This window comes from Pteropus medius, unplaced genomic scaffold, assembly GCF_902729225.1.
Source record: "Pteropus medius unplaced genomic scaffold, Ma_sr-lr_union100, whole genome shotgun sequence".
NCBI classification, from domain to species: Eukaryota; Metazoa; Chordata; class Mammalia; order Chiroptera; family Pteropodidae; genus Pteropus; species Pteropus medius.
The window spans coordinates 4,410,759-4,430,978 of NW_024344378.1; the positions used below are offsets into that span (position 1 = coordinate 4,410,759).

General features: G+C 43.0%; 1 long non-coding RNA gene across 12 annotated transcripts; it reads left to right on the top strand.

The window, feature by feature from the left end:
• Positions 1-850: 850 nt before the first annotated feature.
• On the top strand, positions 851-16,630 carry LOC120609023 (uncharacterized). 12 transcript variants are annotated; one of them, XR_005654613.1, is made up of 9 exons: positions 851-1,010; positions 6,550-6,720; positions 8,138-8,233; positions 8,365-9,108; positions 10,921-11,075; positions 11,190-11,284; positions 13,771-13,834; positions 13,961-15,350; positions 16,592-16,626. It is a non-coding gene; the product is annotated as an uncharacterized LOC120609023 (long non-coding RNA). The 12 variants fall into 12 exon arrangements; XR_005654615.1 differs by having other exon boundaries at positions 10,921-11,327; positions 13,961-14,027; positions 14,259-15,350; positions 16,592-16,625; XR_005654619.1 differs by having other exon boundaries at positions 10,921-11,051; positions 11,190-11,327; positions 13,771-13,934; positions 14,259-15,350; positions 16,592-16,625.
• Positions 16,631-20,220: the final 3,590 nt, after the last annotated feature.

Here is a 20,220-nt window from a genome sequence, read left to right on the forward strand (position 1 = left end):
ATGCTGGATTCATCTGTATAGTTGTAAACGAAGTGGGGAAAGCTCTCTTTCTTAGGCATAATTATGGACTAGGCAGTTTACTTAACTTTGAAATCCTTTTGTTGTCATCAGGGAAATGTTTGAATGACTGTTATGGAGTCTTTCAAATTGTGTCATGTGACTTCTTCAAAGAGTGATATGAACAGTGCACGCTTTAAATCATACACCCTTCAGATGCTGGCTTTGTAGAGTTGGAACAAAGCATTGGTTTTGCTCAGTTTGGCGATCCATAAAAGATTTACAAATTCAAATTAATACTGGACCGAATTAGAATTCCCCAAATATCTATCACCTCCGCTAGTAATGCCCAGTCCCAGCCTTGCCCTTTACCATGAATCCTCAGTGCCTCCCAGTGCTTCTTACCTCGCCAGGACAGGCAGAAGGAATCCGAAGGAGCAAAGGAGGGGTCCTCACACCCAGCCAAACTCCTCTCCACACGTGGTTCTTACTTAGCTGGCTTGGGTTAGTCTCCGAGTGCCCATGTCGGGGGAGGTAAGAATAGACAGGGCTTGGGGTTGACCCTTTTGACCATGCTGTCTGGTAGAGTGAGCATGCCAATATCCTTAACTGACTGAAAGCCCCAAATTAACAAGCCAGAAACAAAATAACTAGAAATGCCATGTCGAGGCGGAACAAATATTTGTGATATGAATAGCCAAGTGAGAAGTCATCTCTCCCGTGAGGTTTGGATTTGTTCAGATACAGCTCATCTCGCAGCTATCAGAAACCACTGGCAAAGCATGAAGCAGTAATCCATCAGTTCACTGTCTTCTGGCGTGGGTGGCGGGAGCAGACTGTGGCGAAGGTTAGAGTGGGCTGTGTCGCATTCCGTTGCATAGACTTCCCCTGCTTTCCCTCTTTGTGCCTTTGTGTCTTAGGGGTGGGAGTACTGGCCCCATAATGCCTATCACAGCATTTGACTCAGGCCGGCTCTGCCTTGACGCCTCCAGGATTTGATGATGCAGGAACAGGTAGATAAGGGGAGACTGCTTTTTGCGGGGGGAAATGGCCTTCGTAGACTATATGTCACATCATGAGTACAGCAGAGAGTGTGTGGGGGAGGCCCCCCCCACCCCGCAACTGCCGAGCCACTCGCTTGGAAATGACCGGTCAGGGGGACAATTTCTTGGAATTTATTTTTCTTTTGAGTCTCCCCTGATTTAAATTTAGGGTACCGGTTTCATATCAAATGGAGCCTCTTCTATCTACGGGGCATCCTAGGAAGGTTTCCAAAGTGAAGGGAGAAGCAATAAAGGGAATGGAAAGGAAAAATGCAAAACATAAGGCTACTTTCACATCTTTTCAGCATTTTCATATAAATTTAAAAATCATGTTATCGAGGTCACAACACATCCTGTTGGGACTTTTCTATCGTTATCATTTAGAATCCACGGATTCATGAATTTAAGAAGAAATGACATCGTGACGATACTGAGGCTTCTGATTCTTGAACATATTTTATTCATCCATTTATTTAAGCCTTTAAAAAGTTTTTCAATTGTGCTCTTGCATATATATGTACGGCATATAGTATATGTATATAACATGTATGGATATATATTATATTTATGCCTAGGTATTTTATATTTTTGTGCCATTATAACTGGTGTCTTAAAAATTGTGAATTTCCTAATTATTTGTTTTTTGGCATAAATACAATTGATTTTGTGTATTGACCTTGTGTATTGGCCTCTAGCAACCTTGCCAAATTAGCTATTCTAATAATTTGCCTGCACGTTGTTCTCGATTTTCTACACACCGAATCTTATTATCTGTAAATCATGACAATTAAAGATTTTCTTTCTAATCGTCATGCCTTTATTTATTTCCCTTCCCTTATTGCAGTGGTTAAAATATCTAGTTCAAGGTGTAATAAAAGTCTTAATAGTGGGCACCCCCATCAGTGGTTAAAATATCTAGTTCAAGATGTGATAAAAGTCTTAATAGCGGGCACCCCCATCTTGTGTGTGATCTCAAAGGGCAAGATTCTAGTCTTCTCCTTTCTTTCTCTCTCTCTTTTATTTATTTATTTATTTATTGTAGAAATGCTTTATCAGATTGAGAACGTTTCTTTCTATTCTTATTTCCCAAAGTATTTTTAATTAGGAATGGATATTAACTTTGATGAAACATGCTCTTTCTTCCTGTAAATGCGGAGAATTACAATGTTTGACTTTTTGAGTGTTAAAACCATTTTGCACACTTCCAATAACCCTAGTTGTTTGCGATATATTATTTTTCTCCAAATAGCTCTAGATTTTTTTTTTTTGGCTAATATTCTGTTTGAGATGTTCATATCTTGGCCATGAGTAGGTCATCCTTTAATTTTCCTTCCTGCAATGTCCTTCCTGGGTTTGGGTTCCAGCGTGATGTGCTCACAGCCTGAGTCTGGGAATGTTTCCTCTTTTATTTTCACACAGTTGAGGTGCTTTCTGGGCCTGGCATATCCTCAAATCGCAGAGGCCATTTCTGCAACCGAACTATTCACACGTTCTGTTCTTTTTCTGTCAGTTTTGGAAGGTTGTACTTCTCTAGGAATTTATTTAACCTAGATTTTTCAGATTTATTGGCATGAAGTTGTTCATGAGATCTTTGATTATCCTTTCAATGTCTGGGGAATCTATCATAACCCCCCGTTTTAAGCTCATGATATATTTTCAGGACTTCTCTCTTTGTTTCTTGAGCGCCTTTGCCAGGTTTCTTCGGATTTATTTGTCTTTTTAAAGAACTGAGTTTTGACTTTGCCGAAGTTTTCTAATATATGTGCTTGTGTCCATTCCATTACTCTCTACTGTTATCTTTATTATTTTATGTTCTTTGAATTTTATTTGTCTTTATTCTTCTAATTTCTTGAGACAGTTGCTTAGTCATCGATTTTTCAGTTTTTTAAAAATTTTATAATATATTTATTTAAATTTAGAAAAATTTCTATAATCACAGCTTTGTCTTCATCCCAATATATAGTATTTTTCTAATTTCTATTGTGATCTTAAAGTATGAGTTGTCTGATAGTATATTTCTGAAATTCCAATTAATATGCATTTCTAGTTAACATGCAAGGATTTTTTTTGGGGGGGGTGTGGTTATTGATTTCCAGCCTAATTACATTATGCTCAGAAAATATACTTTGCATAATTTCAATCTACTGAAATGCATCGAGATCTGCTTTCGAGTTCAGCATATGATCAGTTTTTGAAATAGTTCTATATGTGCTGGAAAAGATAAGTTTTATAATTATCAGTGTCCTCTGTAGATCCACTGGATCGAGTTGATAAATTCTGTTGTTCAAATCTTCTACGTGTTTATTGATTTTTTTTTTTTTTGGGTCTGCTTATTCTGTCAGTTATTGAGTAAGATTTGTTAAAATCTCTTAAAATGATCGGGAGTTGTCTATTTATCCTTGCAGTTCTGTCGATTTTCGATTTATTCTGAAATAATATTTGGAAATTTATTTTCTAGATATAGTAACACCACCACCCCCCTCAGTAACAATACAGCAGCAGCAACACACTGAACTCACGTAAGCTGTGTGGACTTTGTCCTCCTAAGGGTTTTCTTTAATTAAAGAAAACTTACTGGGACCAAAATTGGATTGATCATTTTGTTTAACCAACCTATTGCATCACATCGGAACATCAGCTTGACAGGTGCGAATATGTTCTTTGTTGGTGTAGAAAGAATGATCTCGAGTGGGATATGCATATACTCTCTAGGGTGTAACTGAGAACATGCTTAAGTTCCACGTATGAGTTCCAGCTAACGATCGCTGAATGTTTATTGATCATTTACTATGTGCTCAGCACTTATCTAGGTACTAAGAAACATGGAGGCTGAAGGCCCAATTCTCAAGCAGCTTTCAATGGATTTGTGGAGCTAAGACATAAAATCTCACCTACATACGTAACAAATGTCTGATTTTGACCTGTGCTGTCCAATATGGAAGCCATCAGCCACATGTGGCCTTTGAGTCCTTAAAACCAGGCTAGACCGAATTGAGATCTATTGTTAAGTGTAAAATACACATCAGATTTGGAGGATTTAGTACCAAAAAAGGAATGTAGAATATCTCCTTAATAATTTTTTATATTGTTTACAGAACTTTGCTACTATTTTGGTGACGACAGAAGTCCCTTTCCACAATGTTGTCATAACATTTCTATTTTCTTACCTGACGGCATTTTTTTTTTTTTGTATAAATAGTAATCTAGAACAGAGTGATGTTATAGCAGACGCCACAAAACGATTATTTTTTCTTTCTTCTCATACACATAAAAGCTGCTCATCCTCATATCTGGTCCCCGTTCAACACCGTTCGAAGCTTTCTGATCACGTGACCTGTGGGCTCTTTCTCTCTTTAACTTCTGTAGCGGTTTTGGCTAACACCATCATCTGGTACTCTGCGGAGACTCCCTTTGTCGCAGATTATCTTTCACCACGCCTTGGGAGGCTGTTCTGCGTTTCAGATTCAAAGGCTCCATGTGGTCTGTAATTACATCTCCTTTGCTGTCACTTCGGTGACCTTACATTTTGCTTACAGTGAAATCCACAAATATTGGTTGATTGATTCATTGTTTGGGCCAGAGGATAAGCTATAGTCTTATGAAGATCAACAATTACACACTTGAGTACTAATGCTTTTAGATTTTCACCTGGATGGATTGATGGATTTACATTCATCTCATAGACATACATGTATCAGGAAAGTTGTTTCTGTGTAAATATGCAAGCGGAAGTTTGCAAGCAGCATCTTCTCCAAACCATTTTCTCGTGTTTATATCCGATGAGTGAGCAATGACCGCCCCGAATTAAAATGAGACCTTTATTTTTAAAGTAAAAAGTCATTAAAAACCACCTAAAGTTGATTAAATGAAAATTCATAATAATCTGTACAAAGTGTCTTTATTGGGCATAGTGTGCATGTTTGAAGGTGCCATTAGGTGTGGAGTTTTCTGTAGATGAGGCTGCTGTTTCCACCCCGTGCCCACACGAGGACTTGCCTTCGGCTGTGGTTATAACTCTAGAGCATAGCGACTGTGGTACTTTTTCTTATAAACTGCTTGATGCATGAGCTCTAAGGAGCCATGTCATCTTCAGCGGCTGCCAACCAGTTACTTCTCTTGCTTCCTATCAGCCACGTGGCTGGCAGTTATGAGCAGGTGTCCCTTGTCTCTCTTTTAAAAGATACTTAGTCTGAATAACATTGAGCGAACGCCTATGATGTGCCAGGTAATTTTGTAAATTATATTTCATCACTTCCTTATTCTGTGGATAAAAGAAAACGGAGGCTCAAAGGGCCTAAATGACAAATGCGAAGCAGCTAAGCCAGAACACACGGGAGCCAGGACGCATACTCAGCTCTCTGACTCCCCCGTTCTGCACTCCTCCCCCGGGGGGCAACTCCGAACCCCACTGTTAGCGGCGTTCCCACTTTAGTTTTATATGAGTAAAGCAGTAAGAACAGCACGTAATTTATTTTTACACCGATGACTCTTATTTGATGGCTTCCGATCAATGACCGAGTTCGAAACTGTACTTCTTTATTGCTTCTCCTGTCCAGCCCTTTCCAGCTCCCCTGGCCACCGCTTTATTTCAGACTCCCAGCGTCTATTACCGTTTATTGCAATGGTCTCAAACACATCCTCCACCCTGCGTCAGTGAAGTCATTTACTAATAATCATCTGATTACTTTGGTGACTCTCCATTGAGTGCCGGAAGGAGCCTAGATTTCTCAGTGGAGGGCACCCAACAGGCCTTATGAAATCTCTCTCATCTCATCTTTGTCACAGCCTCTTTCATGCTCAAAATACTGCCGACCCATTATATGCAATTTCCTATCTCTGGGTCTTCACTCACCCTTCCACTCTGCTAGGTAATTTTTACTCAACCCTCAAGATCCATTTCAGGAGTCGCCATTTTGAAAAGGTTTTCTAATACTCCTATGCCCCATCCTCTGCACTTCTACTCCATCCTATTTAGAATTTAAAGTACCCAGGATATTTAAGGATACTTTATTTATTTACATTAAGCATCTCTCTTCGTTTCTTGGTTTTAATCTCCTTGAGAGATCAAACGATGCTTGTAAATATCACGTGTGGTTGGTGCCTAGCAAAGTACCTGGATGTTCCCTTTTAAGAAATGTTTGCTGAAATATTGAATTAACTTCCTCAAAACATCCTACAAAGATAGAACATAATTCTTCCCATTCCAGAGAAAATGCTTTTTGGTGAGATAAAACAAAGCAAAAGTAAAGAGAAAAATAAGATTATTGCATGCCGGGTATTTTGAAATTTCGTATTTTAAATTTGCCCTAGGTTGAAAGAAGAGAAAAAAGGGGAGAGCCGAGTGAAGATTAACCAGCAGGGGGTGACAAGCTCAGGGGGGCTGGGTTCAAGGGTTTGGGAGAGATAGTTAACATCAAAGAAAAGCAGACCCGATGATGAATTCCATACAAGGGTCATGTAATTAAAAAGTAGTTGCTTTATTTTAATTTCGATCATTTCTACTGTTCAGCTCTCAGTGTTAGTCTTGGCTTGGGAAACTTCCGGGCACAGACCGGGAAGAGCCAGGGGACCCGTGACGAAGAAAGAAAGAAGGAAGGAAAGGACACACTAAGTGAAATCATCTTACAGTTCTGGAAGGTCTGAGAACATCAGGATTGTCCAGGGACTTTCTTCCTTCGAGGTAGGTGTGTTAAAGAGGTAAGAACGAAAGTCAATCTTCTAGCAACGCTTCCGATGCCCTTTTTCTGATCGGGTCGATGTTTTAGTTCATTTACTAATTATTTATTTCGTAGAAAATCCGGTAACATTTCCACTGCTTTCTAGACTTTCATCTGCTGCTTTTGGCTTTCATGAAATATCCTACGAATTCACCACAATTAACTTAATTAATTGTATTTTCTGACTTTGGGTCCGAATGCCAGAATTTCTGTGCCAGTTTCATTGTACTCATTGAAACCTCAAGAGTATCTTTCAGATATTGGCTTTCAGACCTTTCTTTTTGAATACGTTGCTATTTACTTACTATGTGCCAAAGCCACCATGTCGATGTAATTGAAAACAAGCAAGAAAGAGACTGGATGGCTCGGATGAATGGAAATGTGATACAGACCCTTCCACCCACAACCCATTGGCCGGAATCCAGGCGAGGCTGATGGGGACTAAAAGTAATTACCATCTGATGGCTGGACAATGGTCTGTGTGAAATGAGCTGGTTATCTCAAGTCTAGTTCCTCATGGACAGGTGTTCATATTGCAGTTTCCACCTCCAGTGGCAGCAGCCCGGAGACTGAGTGAGTCGGAGGGACCAGAACGTCCTTCTCTCTCGTTTGAGATTGGATGCCCACTTTGTGATACGAGAAAACTTCTGGCTCCTGCCTTAAACTTTTCAATAGATGAGCAGAGAACACGAATGTGAATGTCTAATCAAGCTCTTTGTATCCTCCCAAGAGGGGAAACGTTATTTGTAAAATAAGGACAAATGTTAGGTCTTTTTTTTTTTTATTGGTCCATTTAATTAAAATTTATGCTATAGCACCAAAGGAAAAATGCAATATTGGAAAAATGAGAACAATATGACTTTTTTTTTTTAGTACTATAATAATGTGCCCTGAACCCTTAAAATTCCATTCTTGCCTTATAAACCACTGAAGAATAATAATAAGGAGAACTCGCTCCCCACATCTGCTATTAAAGTCACAGGAAACAACCAAATTCAGTATCAATAGTATTATCCATTCTGCCGACGCTGAAAATGATTCCCCCCATTCGTTTAAGCAAAAGATTTTTCCAAACTTTATAAATATTGTTATGTCTCTCAAATGCATTACCTCACAGGTCTCTTCTGAAAAGTATCCAAATTCTACATTAAGGCACTTGTGGGAAAAGTAGAAAAAATAAATGGTTTACTTTAAATGGGGTTTGGAAAGGGTACGGTTACAGTCTGAACTGTATCGCACTGACACAGTAAAACAGAACTTCCTAATGGATTCTTAAATTTTTGAGTAAGCATTAAATCCATTTATTGAACTCCTTTCGGTATGTCTAAAAGTTAACAATAAATACATGTATTTTTTCCCCCCCGATGGACTTTTCTGCAGTAAAGGGCGTCACGCGTTAATTGTGTGGGCCACGCCGCAATAATGCTGAGGGCTGAACTCGAGAGTGAAGGGAAAGCCAAAATATTTTGTGAACATGTAAGTATGAGACTAGAGAGAATGTGCTTTTACCAAGTCAAGAAGAATGGCTAAAAGACGCAGAGCGACACGCCGTCGACGGACTGACAAACGGACGCCGTCTGTAACCCACCGTGTTTTTACATCATCAGGTCACCAGAGCTGAACTGCGTCCAGAAGCACATCGGATCTTGCACTTCAGTGGTGCCAGGCAGAAAAATACACAGGAGGACACACAATGGCGAAATTTAAACATGAATAGAGTTGGATTTTCATTGTTTGCTCACAATACCTCTCGGGTTGGAAGGAAGGAAATAGGCTGTATTGCCTAATAACTCGAAATGCCCCAGAGAAAGGAAAACAGACAGATTCCTCTTTTGCTTGGTGCACCAGCTCGGGTGGACAACAACACTTCCTGGTGATAAGTTTGTTAAGGGCTATTTTGCAGATCCTGCTCGAATTCTAAAGCCATAAACCATCCATGCGGTCGACGAGTCTGTCTAGCTGTGAGGGACACGGGGTATGATTTACAATCTCTGCCAAGGAGACATCTAGATGGAAACGTTTGCTCATACGCTGCCCGTGGAAGAGACCCTGGGAAGGAAGCATAGTGACATGCTATCGTTTCTCTGCTTGATTAGTTACATAGAAAAAAAATTTTTTTTTTTTTTTGCGCTTGTAAACGTTATGTTTGTGCTCTTGGCACAAATTCGAGTAGGGATAAATTTACATTTTGGCATTGGGTCAATGAGAGCAAGAAAACCAGAGCTTTAAGATAAAGGAGAATAGAAGTCGTGTAACCTAAAAGATAAAGGCCAACCGATCCCAAGAAAGTAAAATGCCGCCTTCGAAGGCATCTCCTCCCTGGATGTGACGACAGGCCAAAACAAGACCATGTGTGTAGCTCGTTCGGTAGTTATTTATAACTAAAATGACGTTTCATTTTCCAATGTTACATTATAGCCAGTTATATTTTTATCTATGTAGCAAAGTTCACTGGTGTTCAAAGAAGAACCCCAATCCTAATTTTGATTGTTTTCCCTTTTAATTTCCACACTCTCCTGCCCCCACAATGGTTTTGTGTGACACACGGAGGGACTAATTTGGTTTCAGTGTTTCTACAGGAGTTTTATTGCTGCAGGGGGCAAGCTATAAACAGAAGGGCTGATGTTTCTTTGCCCCATAATGAAATTAACCATCTGAAAATAGGCACGATATGCTAATACGCCTTTATATTCATTTAAATACATAGTTTTCAAGTGAATAATGTTTGCTGAATAATGACCCGGGTGATAATATACACACATTAAGATGCGTAATGTATTCATACATAACATAGCCATGGAACTTTCTTATAAGGTGGGGAAAATACAGGAAACTATCCTTAGACGTCTACCTGGTAGCAGCTCTTTCTGGAAACGAATTATGAATTCTCTTCCTACAATCGATAAGAGGCTTTATCTGGTGGGCTGTATGGCCTTTCGGTCACCACAAAATCAGAAATAAGAACAATACCTTGCATACTATTTTGTCATGAGTTGTTTTAAAAATGTTGACAAAATAGTCATTTGCAGGCTTTGTATCCTAAGTAAACCTGAAGCAAGTGAATTGTTTAAATGTCGAAGGGCTCCACGGGAAATGTGTATATCAATGTTTTGAAGTACGGTTGGAGGTAAAAGTTCTGAGGTAAGGATGACAGATGACAGATAAGTAATCAGAAGGTGTGTTATGTGGATATGTGTGGTTACGCAGAAGATATTGGTTTATGGACACTAAAAACAACACCATTAATTTGATAGTCGACTCCAGAAAAATCAATTGGCTCTAGCATTTCACCTACTCAAAGAAATCTATTTGATTTGCTCATTTTGTTCATAAAAGTTTTCTGCTTTTTTTTCACTGCCTTGAGGTTGATACTTTGAACAGGAAAAAGAGTGAGTCAGGGGCCTGATCGCTCTTAGGCAAAAGTCAAATTGAGCTCTTCTGAGGAAAGACATTGTATTATTTTCAAAATGAGTAAGAGTCTTGACTCTTTCACTTAAATTAGCTTTCTTTTATATACGCCCTCAAAAATACCTTACTTTTCACACATACACCCCACATGTTTCCAGCTTGAATTTGATTACTTCAATTCATGAACATTTATGAAAACTGTAAGAGATCCTAGAGAGGAACTATAAAGTTTCTTTATCTCTCACAAGATGGGCGCCCTAAATTGTAGTCACTCACTTTACACACCCTTCCTTGCAGATCCTGGGTGCTCTACCCTCTGAAGCAGCCCCAAACTTTTGCACAGTTGAGGTGGATGCATCACTTGGACAATGTTTTATGGTTTTTGGAGGGAACATCAAATTGATTAAAAATAAATACAATAGGTCAAAGAAATTCATACACTATCTGAGAACTCCCCCGACGTGTGCTTGATGACATTTCAAACGCTTTCAAACTTAGACGGAGAAAACCTCGAATTACCTATGTCTCGCAAAGGGGGTCTCCACAACCATACAAATATTGCTAGATATAACTCTTCTAGGAAACTATAACACCTTTTTGATGTAATCGAGTAAGAAGCATAGAAGCGTGCACTAGAAAACACTGACCTTTGTATAACCTCACAAAAAGAGTGGTCTATTTCTAGCTAGAAACAAAAATTAGAATGATATCGTTTTCTTATCTTCTGCCTCAAAAATATCTTTTTTTTTTTTTAGGTTTAGCTGATGGGCCACATTCTCCCTCCCTGACCCAGTTCTTGATCATCATTCACTTTCCACCTGACAGCCACCGTTCCTAGACCAGGAGAAGGAGGCTCACTTAACCCATCTGAATCTGCTTTATGGGAGTGAGGAAGCTCAGGGGGTCCTTGGTGGGTGAAGGGAAGTTGCAGGACCCAGTGCGGGTGCTCGGGCCAGTCAGGGAGGGGATGGAGCACGCATGGCACCCAGGGTGTCTGAAGGGCAGTTTTCCACACTCGTTTCAGGTACACAGAATGGTGTGTGGCTAGAATTGATCCCAAATGCTGAAAAGCCAAGAGAGTGGCCGCCAGTTGTGCCTGAATCATCCCCAACAAGACAGGTATAAGGAGGACAGGCAGAGGGACATGGCGATGTCTTCGGGAGTGAGTGTGCTGATCTCCCGCCCTAGTGCAGCTGACGTTCTTGTGTGTCCGATTTAATTGCTATTGTTGTCCGGTCTTAAATATGCCTTAAGGTTGAACAATGGCTCAGTGATTCACCTGTGCATACCTTCCCATATCCTCCTGTCTCCTTTGTGTGTTCACTTGACCCTCCCCACCCCCACTGGAGGAGACCCAGTAGGATAAGAATCTAGCTTGGTGTTCATAAGCTCTTTTTTCTATTGGTGCCAATCTTGAAAAACGAGAATCAGAAACTGCTAGATGAGAACCCAATGCCTTAGTGAGGAGAGATGAGGGAGAGGAGAGGGAAGAGAAGCCAGATGAAATAGACACCGCTCAGATGTCCCCATTTTTCCATATTCGGGAGGGGACCTATAGTGCAGAGCTGAAAAGGGGTGGTATCGTGATTAAAAAAAAAAAAGCCAACAGACAATACCTCCTCTATGAAAGCAGCTCTGTTCTCAGGTGTAATTTGAAAAACAATCAAACAAATGAATTTACGATGGCGTTTTCCCACCTTTAAAGACAGAGAGAGTGCAAGCTGGCCAGCAGATCGGACTGAGAAGCACCCATCTACAACCAGAGGCTGTCATGGTATTAAATAAAAATACGATGGAGGCCAGAAAATATAATAGGAAATGTAATCGCTCACTGCATCAGAAGGTTACATAATAAATAAACTAAACAGGAAGTGATTCAGGGCAATGTCACCAAAGGATGTCCCTTGAATGCCGTGTCTTACAAAAAACACAGTCATACTCTAAAGTTATGAAGTTTATCATTACAATGATTTCCTATAAAGCAGTAGATAGCTCTGCCCACATCATCTCACGTCTGGCCACCACAAACTTGTTTACAAGCCAGAGTCCCCAGTCCATCCCCACGAGCTAGCAGTCCCTTGTCCCCTCTTCATTTTTCTTAGTTCCATTCCAATCGACCATGAAGACAGCCAAGGCCGTTGCCCATGAAACTGAGAGACTGAATTTTCAAAGCCCCATGAGTCACCATCCATTGTAGAGGCTGTTGGCTGCTCTGCCTGTTGGCTACCAATTTTCATCGTGGACCTGCATCATTTTCCAGGAGGATCTCAGATTGTGGCAAATGGAAACAGAATGCTAAACTTACAATGTTTGGTCTGTGAAATTGCCACCGTTTTGATATTCCGACTAAGCCTTTTGAGAAACAATTCAGAAATTTGACAATCGCGGTAATGTAAGGGGCAAAAAGTTTAGCTTAAAAATTTATTTGTGATTGGACCTTTTGCGATAAATCTATTTCATGGCATTTAAGACTAATTTCCTCTTATTTCAACTGAGCTACTCAGCAGGGTCAGGTGTGTGGTGGCACCTGGTACTTGGAATGACTCTGCTTCTTCACGTGTAGGTTGACTCAAAGACTTTCTCTTCCTTTTTGTGCATCGGACTTCTCTGTTTATGGCTGTAGCATCCTAGTAGTCTTTACAAAAGAAAAAAAAAAAGATTATGCCTTATCCTCCCATACCAAAGTGATAAATATTGCCATATGACTTCACAGCATGTGCAGGTGGTAAATAACTTTTAAAAAATAAAGACCTCGCATACAAACCTGTAAAGGCCACCTGAAGCACAGTTCCAAATAACGGGCAGGTTAATAAGATGCTGTCAGCCCAGGACGGTTTTGCATTGTGTTCGTGTTGCGATGGCAAATTGTGTTCTCATAGCTGGGTCTCCATCAGGAAGGACATTTGTATGTCAAGAGATTAGTATAATGTCGACCGGTGACACTGCCTTCTTGTGCCTAAGCATAATCACAAGCCACACATAATTGAACGATGCAGCCTTTTACTGAACAGGTATCTTTCTAGATTGTATGAACCAATAATCTGGTCCATTAATATTTCCCCAGAGCAATTACTTCCTCGGGCGGTTGTATTGTTCTGAAAGGCATTTTGAGCAGTTCTGGACTTCGGCTTCATGTAAGAAGTGCAAGAGTTAGCACAATTTGGGAATGACGTGGAAAGAGACCAAGGATGGGATGCAAAACACAAAAGGACAGGAAGCCATACATCATCACACAAAATGACATTATGACTTGGTGGCCTCAGCAAGGCCTCCCATAACGCTGTAAGCAGTAGCCAAAAATACTGCAAGAGCTCGACCTTAGAAACTGACTGTAAACTTGTCTTGAATGGCCCCAAGACACCTCAGCCTTTGTTTCTAGAAGTCTTTGTTTTCCTCTGACAGTACTAGGAACCTACCATTTTCCTAGTCAAGTATATTTCTGTATGCATCGTCCCTGTGATGCCAGCTTAAGCTGACAGCTTGACAACCTGGCTGCATGAACGAAAGATTCTCTATTGACGATCTTCCTTATTCTTTTTCTCTGCCTATTAAATTGAATTCAATTTTATTGAATTCTATTTTTTTTCTGGCTGACCCTGTTCAAGGCTACTCCCTCCAGGAAGTATCAGAGAGCTGAACTTGGTCTGAGCTACTATATCGAATTTCGTGGTGAGTCGGGAATATTCCCTCAGGATGAGACTTACAGCTCAAGACGGAATTTATTAGTATCAATCCCGGCCCTTCCTCCAGCGTGCTGTGTGACTTTGGGGTAAGTCGTAACCTTTCTGTTTTTAGTTTCCTGAAAAGTGGAGATAAAGCCTCAGTGCTTTTCATCCATCTACCTTGGAGGAGTTTTGTGAAGGTTAGTTAATGAATTGTCAAAACGTCCGCATGTGGGATGTATTAAGGGATTGTCAAATAATGGGTCAAACTGGGCACGAGAGAGCAAAAGGGAGCGATTGCGTAGTAATTGCTAATTGTTCAACATCTTCAAGTTTCTAGGGCAGCTGTCAGGTGAAGTTCTCAAATTCGATTGCTCTGAAAAACATTCAGACGTCAGGAGAGTTATTTCTGGTTTCACTTCCTTCTGTAGGATTCTATGCGGGAGTCTGTTGGCTCAATAACTGTCTTTGAACCGAGGTGAAATTGAATAAGCGTTGGAGAGGCTTTCATCCACAAACGTGAGCATTGGCCAATCACACCTTTTAGGATATATTCCATCAGTCAGTATCCATGCGAAGGGCAGGATGAAATCAGTTTCTCTGGGAGTCCGACTGCCTTCTGCCAGGCTACTGCAAGTTGGCAGAATTCAAGAAGTTGGAATAATGAAAGCTACTGCGTCTCGACCACTTAATATACTCCAGGAACTTCACCCACGTTGTCTTATTTATCCACAGAGCGACCCAGTGAGGGAGAAGGATGGTTTCTGGTCCTGATTCCTCTCTCACTGTATATCCTCGGCAACCAACTTACATACCCCAAGACAGGAAGGAACCATGGGTAGTGACACGCGTGGTCGTGGCCGTAAGAGGCATGACCTGGTTCCTGGGGACTCACCCCCGTCAACCTCTTTGACCATATCAGTGCCAGGCTTTGAGCAGCTGCACTAGCTGATAATGGACATAGAAAACAATCAAGGCTTAAGTTTAACATAGGTGACCAAAATGCCAGCTGGCCTGATGATTCCAGAATCTCACGATTGGAATGTAGCATGGGTTAGCCTGGATACTTCGGTTTTGAGCATGTAAATATGCGTCCAACTCGCAACATAATGGGGGAGGGAGGAGATTATGGAATTAGAAGATGGTCAGAGCAATTTGTTTTTTCATTTTTGGACAGTTTTGGTGGAACCGGAAGTAAAGATTAGGGAAAAGGAAAAGTGTATGTGTGTGTCGAGGGCATGTCTTCTTTGCTTATTTATTTTGTTCACATTTGGACAAATTGGAGGAAAGTACGGACCAGAAATCTGTCTCCTTTCTAAAAAAAACCAGGGACCGTGAATGGTTCATAGTGGCTATATGGCCACCGCCCTGACGACCAGGTGGGGGACATCACCGCATCTGACTGCCGGGGACTTCTGGCTCCCTAGTGGCCTGCTCATGCCCACGCAGTGGGTTCACGGCTTCGCTAGAAATAGAAACCGACTTCTCTGACTTTCTGCTACCCAGACTGCCATCGACTAAAAGTGAGAAGAATTTTCTTTACCAAATGAGGGTGGGAGTGGGGGCGGGAAATAAAAGCAGGTGCTAGAAAACGCAGGCTGGTAGACAGACAGCACACATCCTATAAAGCCGGTCGGTAGGTCGCTCGTGAATAGTTCTGTAACGTAACACGTCGGTGTATTTTTGGACGCATGGAGAGCAAACCCTGCTCCAGGTGCCGGGCGTCTCTTCGGGGCGTTTGGGAGGTGGCCTTGCTCCCAGAATCGACAGTGTGGGTGGGATACATCTCGAACTCAAAGCCGAAACAAAAATAACAACACAACGCGCGCTCGCACGCCCCGTTTCTTCTTTCCGCACACATGTTGTGGAAAATGTAGGTGGGGAGCCATGACCCACAATTGCCCATGTGGGAGTTCGGGCCCCTGCCTGGATCGCGAGGTGCAGGCAAGGGTAGGTAACTTAGCCAGAAAGCCACACGCGCTCGTCTATTTATAGCTCCCGTGGTGAAAAAGTAAAACCAAAGTGTAGCTTCTACCTGCCGTTCCCAACTGAAGCTAACAAAAAAAAAACACACACACACACAAAAAAACGAATTAGACCTCTTTTTGGTCGCCTTTGTAGTTTCAACTGACACACAGAAAAGTGCTGACTTGGGTTGTCCCCCTTCCAGCCCCTGGAGCAGGTGAGGGCGTCGGCAGGCGGCCCCTCAAACGTTCACTCTTGTCCTGCCTGGTCCAGAAATAAATGGCAGAGAAATAAATGGCATTTTTTTTTTTTTTAAGAAAACTTATTGTACTCCCTTCTTCGGTGAGCTCGTGATTTCCATGCAAGAGCTTGCTTTCTCGAATTCATCCCAGTTATACCAAAGGACCACGTAAAACATTTATCTTTCAGATCTTTTTTCACCCTCCAGCTTGTGTGCAAGGCACACGCGCGCGCACGCGCGCGCACACACACACACACACACACACACACACCGCCCGCACATCCACAGTTGCAATTTTTCACTAAAGAAGCACAAACGAAACAAAGCGAGCAAGAGGGCAGAACACGCCTTATAAACAAGGTCTCATTGCCTCTGTCAAGGTCAGGGGCGGCTCTGACCTTGCTGGATCTCGGTCGCGGGACTTGGCCGCTCTAGTTCGCATTAAGTTCTAACGCTGTGGTGTCTCAAGGTCAGCAGGGAAAGCGGACCGCGCGCTGTTGGAAACTGTTAGCCAGAACGTGGGACGACCTTTTATTTATTTATTTTTTTTTTAAAAAGGAATACCTCCTGAGAGTAAGGACGCTTGGTTGGTGAAGGTGGGCTGAAGTGGCACCGTGATCCCCCCCACTCCCCCCCGCCCCGGGGGGCTGGCGGCGCCCCAGCGCGCGGGGTAAGCAGGAAGCTGCGGCAGGGCTGAGTCGCTCAGAGCGACTGGAGCTAATAGATTGCGGTCAGGAGGCCGGCGGCAGCATCTCGGTAGTGATGGGAACACGCGGAGCATCGTCAAAACAGCTGCAGAAACATGCTGAGCTCGGCTCTGCGGGGCCGCTGGGACTCTGCTGGCAGCCGCGGCCCCGCCGCCCCAGCTCCATCCCTGCATCCGTCCATCCCCTCCATCCCTCCCCGGGCTGGGCCGCGCGGGGACCCCTGCCCGGCCCCCCCCACCTGCTCTCCCCGGCCCCCCACCTGCTCTCACCTGCGGGAGGGCCCACAGGTTCCCCCGCTGAAGTCGCTGCCCCTACTGCGCTCAGACCCAGACAACACAGGCAGCGCCTGTTCCCACCGGTCACTCCGGGGGAGGGGAGGAACGGAGGGCGATTAAACGAGGGAGTTTTTTGTCTGTTTCTTAGTGTACATAAATATATGTATATATATATATGGTGAAGACAATCGGCAAAGTTTGAAGGCGGACGAATTTGAATTTTGGCAGAGATATCTAAATATAGTTAAAATTACTTGGGTCTTTAAAACTTGGGAGGGCCTTAGATCTTTTAGTCCAAGCTTTTTCCATTTATAAGAAAAGGATGCAAGACTCAGGCCGCAGGGGCCAGAGGAGGACTGAGTTCACAGCCGAGCTCACTGCTGCTGCCAGTGAATCTTCAGTCAGTGTCGACTGGGCACATGCTATGTGCCAGCGTTATTCTGTGCCGTGTTTACCCAGCACTGCAAACACAGGCGGAAATCCATGCCCTCGTCTGGCTGACCGCATGCAGACGCTGTTCTAGTCCGTTATATCGTTACATATCACGTTTATCCTATAAGGCAGGCAATATTATTATCTTCATTTAACTGAAGAAGAGGTTGATGCACAGGACGGAAGGGGCAAAGCCTGGATTCAAATTTTGAGAGTCCGACTCTGAACTCACAGCCTGATTAACTAATCGGTATTGGCCTGTGTGTGTGTGTGTGTGTGTGTGTGTGTATTCAGTCTTATAGCTATAGTCTACTACAGGCCTCTTTAAACTGACTCAAAACTCTTCATATCATATGATAACCACCTCATGTATCTTGAAAACAATAAAAAGCCGTCATGGAGAAGGGTAGACATCTGATATTCGCCTCCCGTGAGAACCCTAGCCGGCGGCCGTGTACTCACTGGGCACATGTGTCCTAGCTCCCGCTGTCTGCGTAGCGGTTACCGAGCGCTTTGCCACCCTGTCCCTGTGCCTCAGCACAAGCCTCTCCAGTGTAGAGCATTGCCTCTGCTTCCTCACCCAGCAAAGCGGGGGGGCTGTGCCCGGCGTCTCCAGCCCCCAGGGCGGAAGCCCCCTCCCCTGGGAGTAACAGAAGTAAGGAGCGATGATTAATTCACAGGGAGATGCACTGGCGCTTGGCGGACGGGCAGAGTATGACTGACCAGGAAGGAGGCTGCCAGGATTAACCAGGCGGGGACAGTCCGCGGTATCCATTCTGCATACCAGTTAACAGCATCCTTCCCAGCACTTCTCCTTGCCCCCATTAAAACTGTACGAAAACACTACGTGCCCAGCTGAAGGGGCAAGAAAACTCAGACGTGCCGTGGGAACTCGGACCGTGGCACAGCGACGAGATGAGGCATTCTCCTCCGCTGCCACCTGCTGCTGCTGCTTTTTGCTTCTTTCCTACACAGAACTGGAGAGCGAGAGAGAAAGAGTGAATGGGAGCGCGATTGTGCTTTCCTGCATTCGGAGAATCTATGGAAAACGTGGTAGGTAAATAATGAGAGCGGTTCCCATGTCAAAACACTCTAATGCCAGGATATTAGCAGCCATCAACTTCCTGGCAGCGCACATGTTAACTTTCTGTGCAGATCAGTTGTGATAACTTCTCAGACCCTTTTACCCTCCCTCCCTCCCTCCTCAACCCCCTTTCTTTTTTCCTTCCTTCCCTTCTTCTAATTAACCACTCCCCCTCCATTTTACAAAAAAATAAAAACATTCGATGGCATTTCCTTTCCTCCCCATTCAAAAGAAAAAGAGCTTTATTAAGTCTCACGGGAAAAATACATTCTTATGACTGTGAGATTGAATAAGAGAACACGGTGAGAAATTTGGATGGCTTTTTGGACACTGAACTATTTGTACCTACGAGGCATGTGTGGGAAATAGCAAAACGCAGTCACTAAGCGCTCATCCTAAAAAGGCAAGGGGGAGGGACTCGGGTTGTTCCTCACTGGTGTAAATGCTCTGCCAGTGATGTGTGGCCTATGGCCTGAATTCGAGTGGCTTCATTCTGGCCATGGGAAAGGGGTGTGGTGGGGACAATCTGACTCCGGTCTCTGACTGGCTGGGCCTGCATTCCCTGATTTCTGCAGGGGGTCCCTCATTGTTGACTTTTAGTGATAGCACACACGTGTACAAATACTTCCACCTGTGACCTCACGGCAGCAAAGCATACCTCTTAGAGAACCATCTAGAATACTTGAGAGCAACAAGAGCTGTGGCCTTTGACATAAAATAAACAGGACTAAACAAACCTCTCCTTGAGTGGGTGTGACTTCAGATTTCTCTCTGGATCTTTCAAACTAACCTGAGCCAAGTTGTCAAAACACGAATTCCGCGCAAGTACCTTCAAATAGGTTTCACTGTTTTGTTTATTGTACTTAACACCAGTACAAGGAATTTACTTGTGTGCGTGTGTGTGTGTGTGTGTGGTTAAAAAAAAAACAACACTTAACATGAGATCTGCCCTCTTAAAACATTTTAAGTGTATGGTACGGTATCTTTCACTGTGAGCACAACGCTGCATAGCAGATCTCTAGAACTTTTTTCATACTGCGTATCTGAAAATTTATACCACTGGACAGCACCTCCCCAGACCCCTGGCAACACCATTCCACTCTCTGCTTCTACGGGTTTGAGTACGTTAGGTGCCTCGTGGAAAATAGCATGGTGATTCCTCAGGAAATTAAAAACGGAACGGCCGTAGGGTCCAGCAATCCCACTTGCGGGTACAAGGCAATGATCATCTTTATGGTTAGCTCTCGGAACCGAGCGTGTCCACTCGCGGTGGATTCGAATGACCTCTGGGCAGAGCTGATGGGTCTGTCTACACAGAGGTGAACAGTTTCATGCTTGGCCTCCAAGAGGTAAGAATCTCTTTAAAGCATTCGGTGAGGGGTTTTTTTTTCCTCCTCAAAGGAAGGAGAAAATACTGCTTCGCCATGAACACGTTAAAACTCAGCAATCACGAGGAAATGATTGTTACGTGAGTCCTCACTGAGAAAAAAATCAACTCATAATCAAACTTTATGATACTTTCAGGCCAGTCAACAGTGATTTCAATGGGCCTTCTATGGGTTTATGGGGACTGTCACCTAAGAAGATCTCTCTATATATTAAAAATCACACACGGGAGGTCTGTTTTTAGGGGTGAGCGGCCCTCGGTTTTGATCACCCACAGAACGGGCTGTGTATTCCCATCCTAAA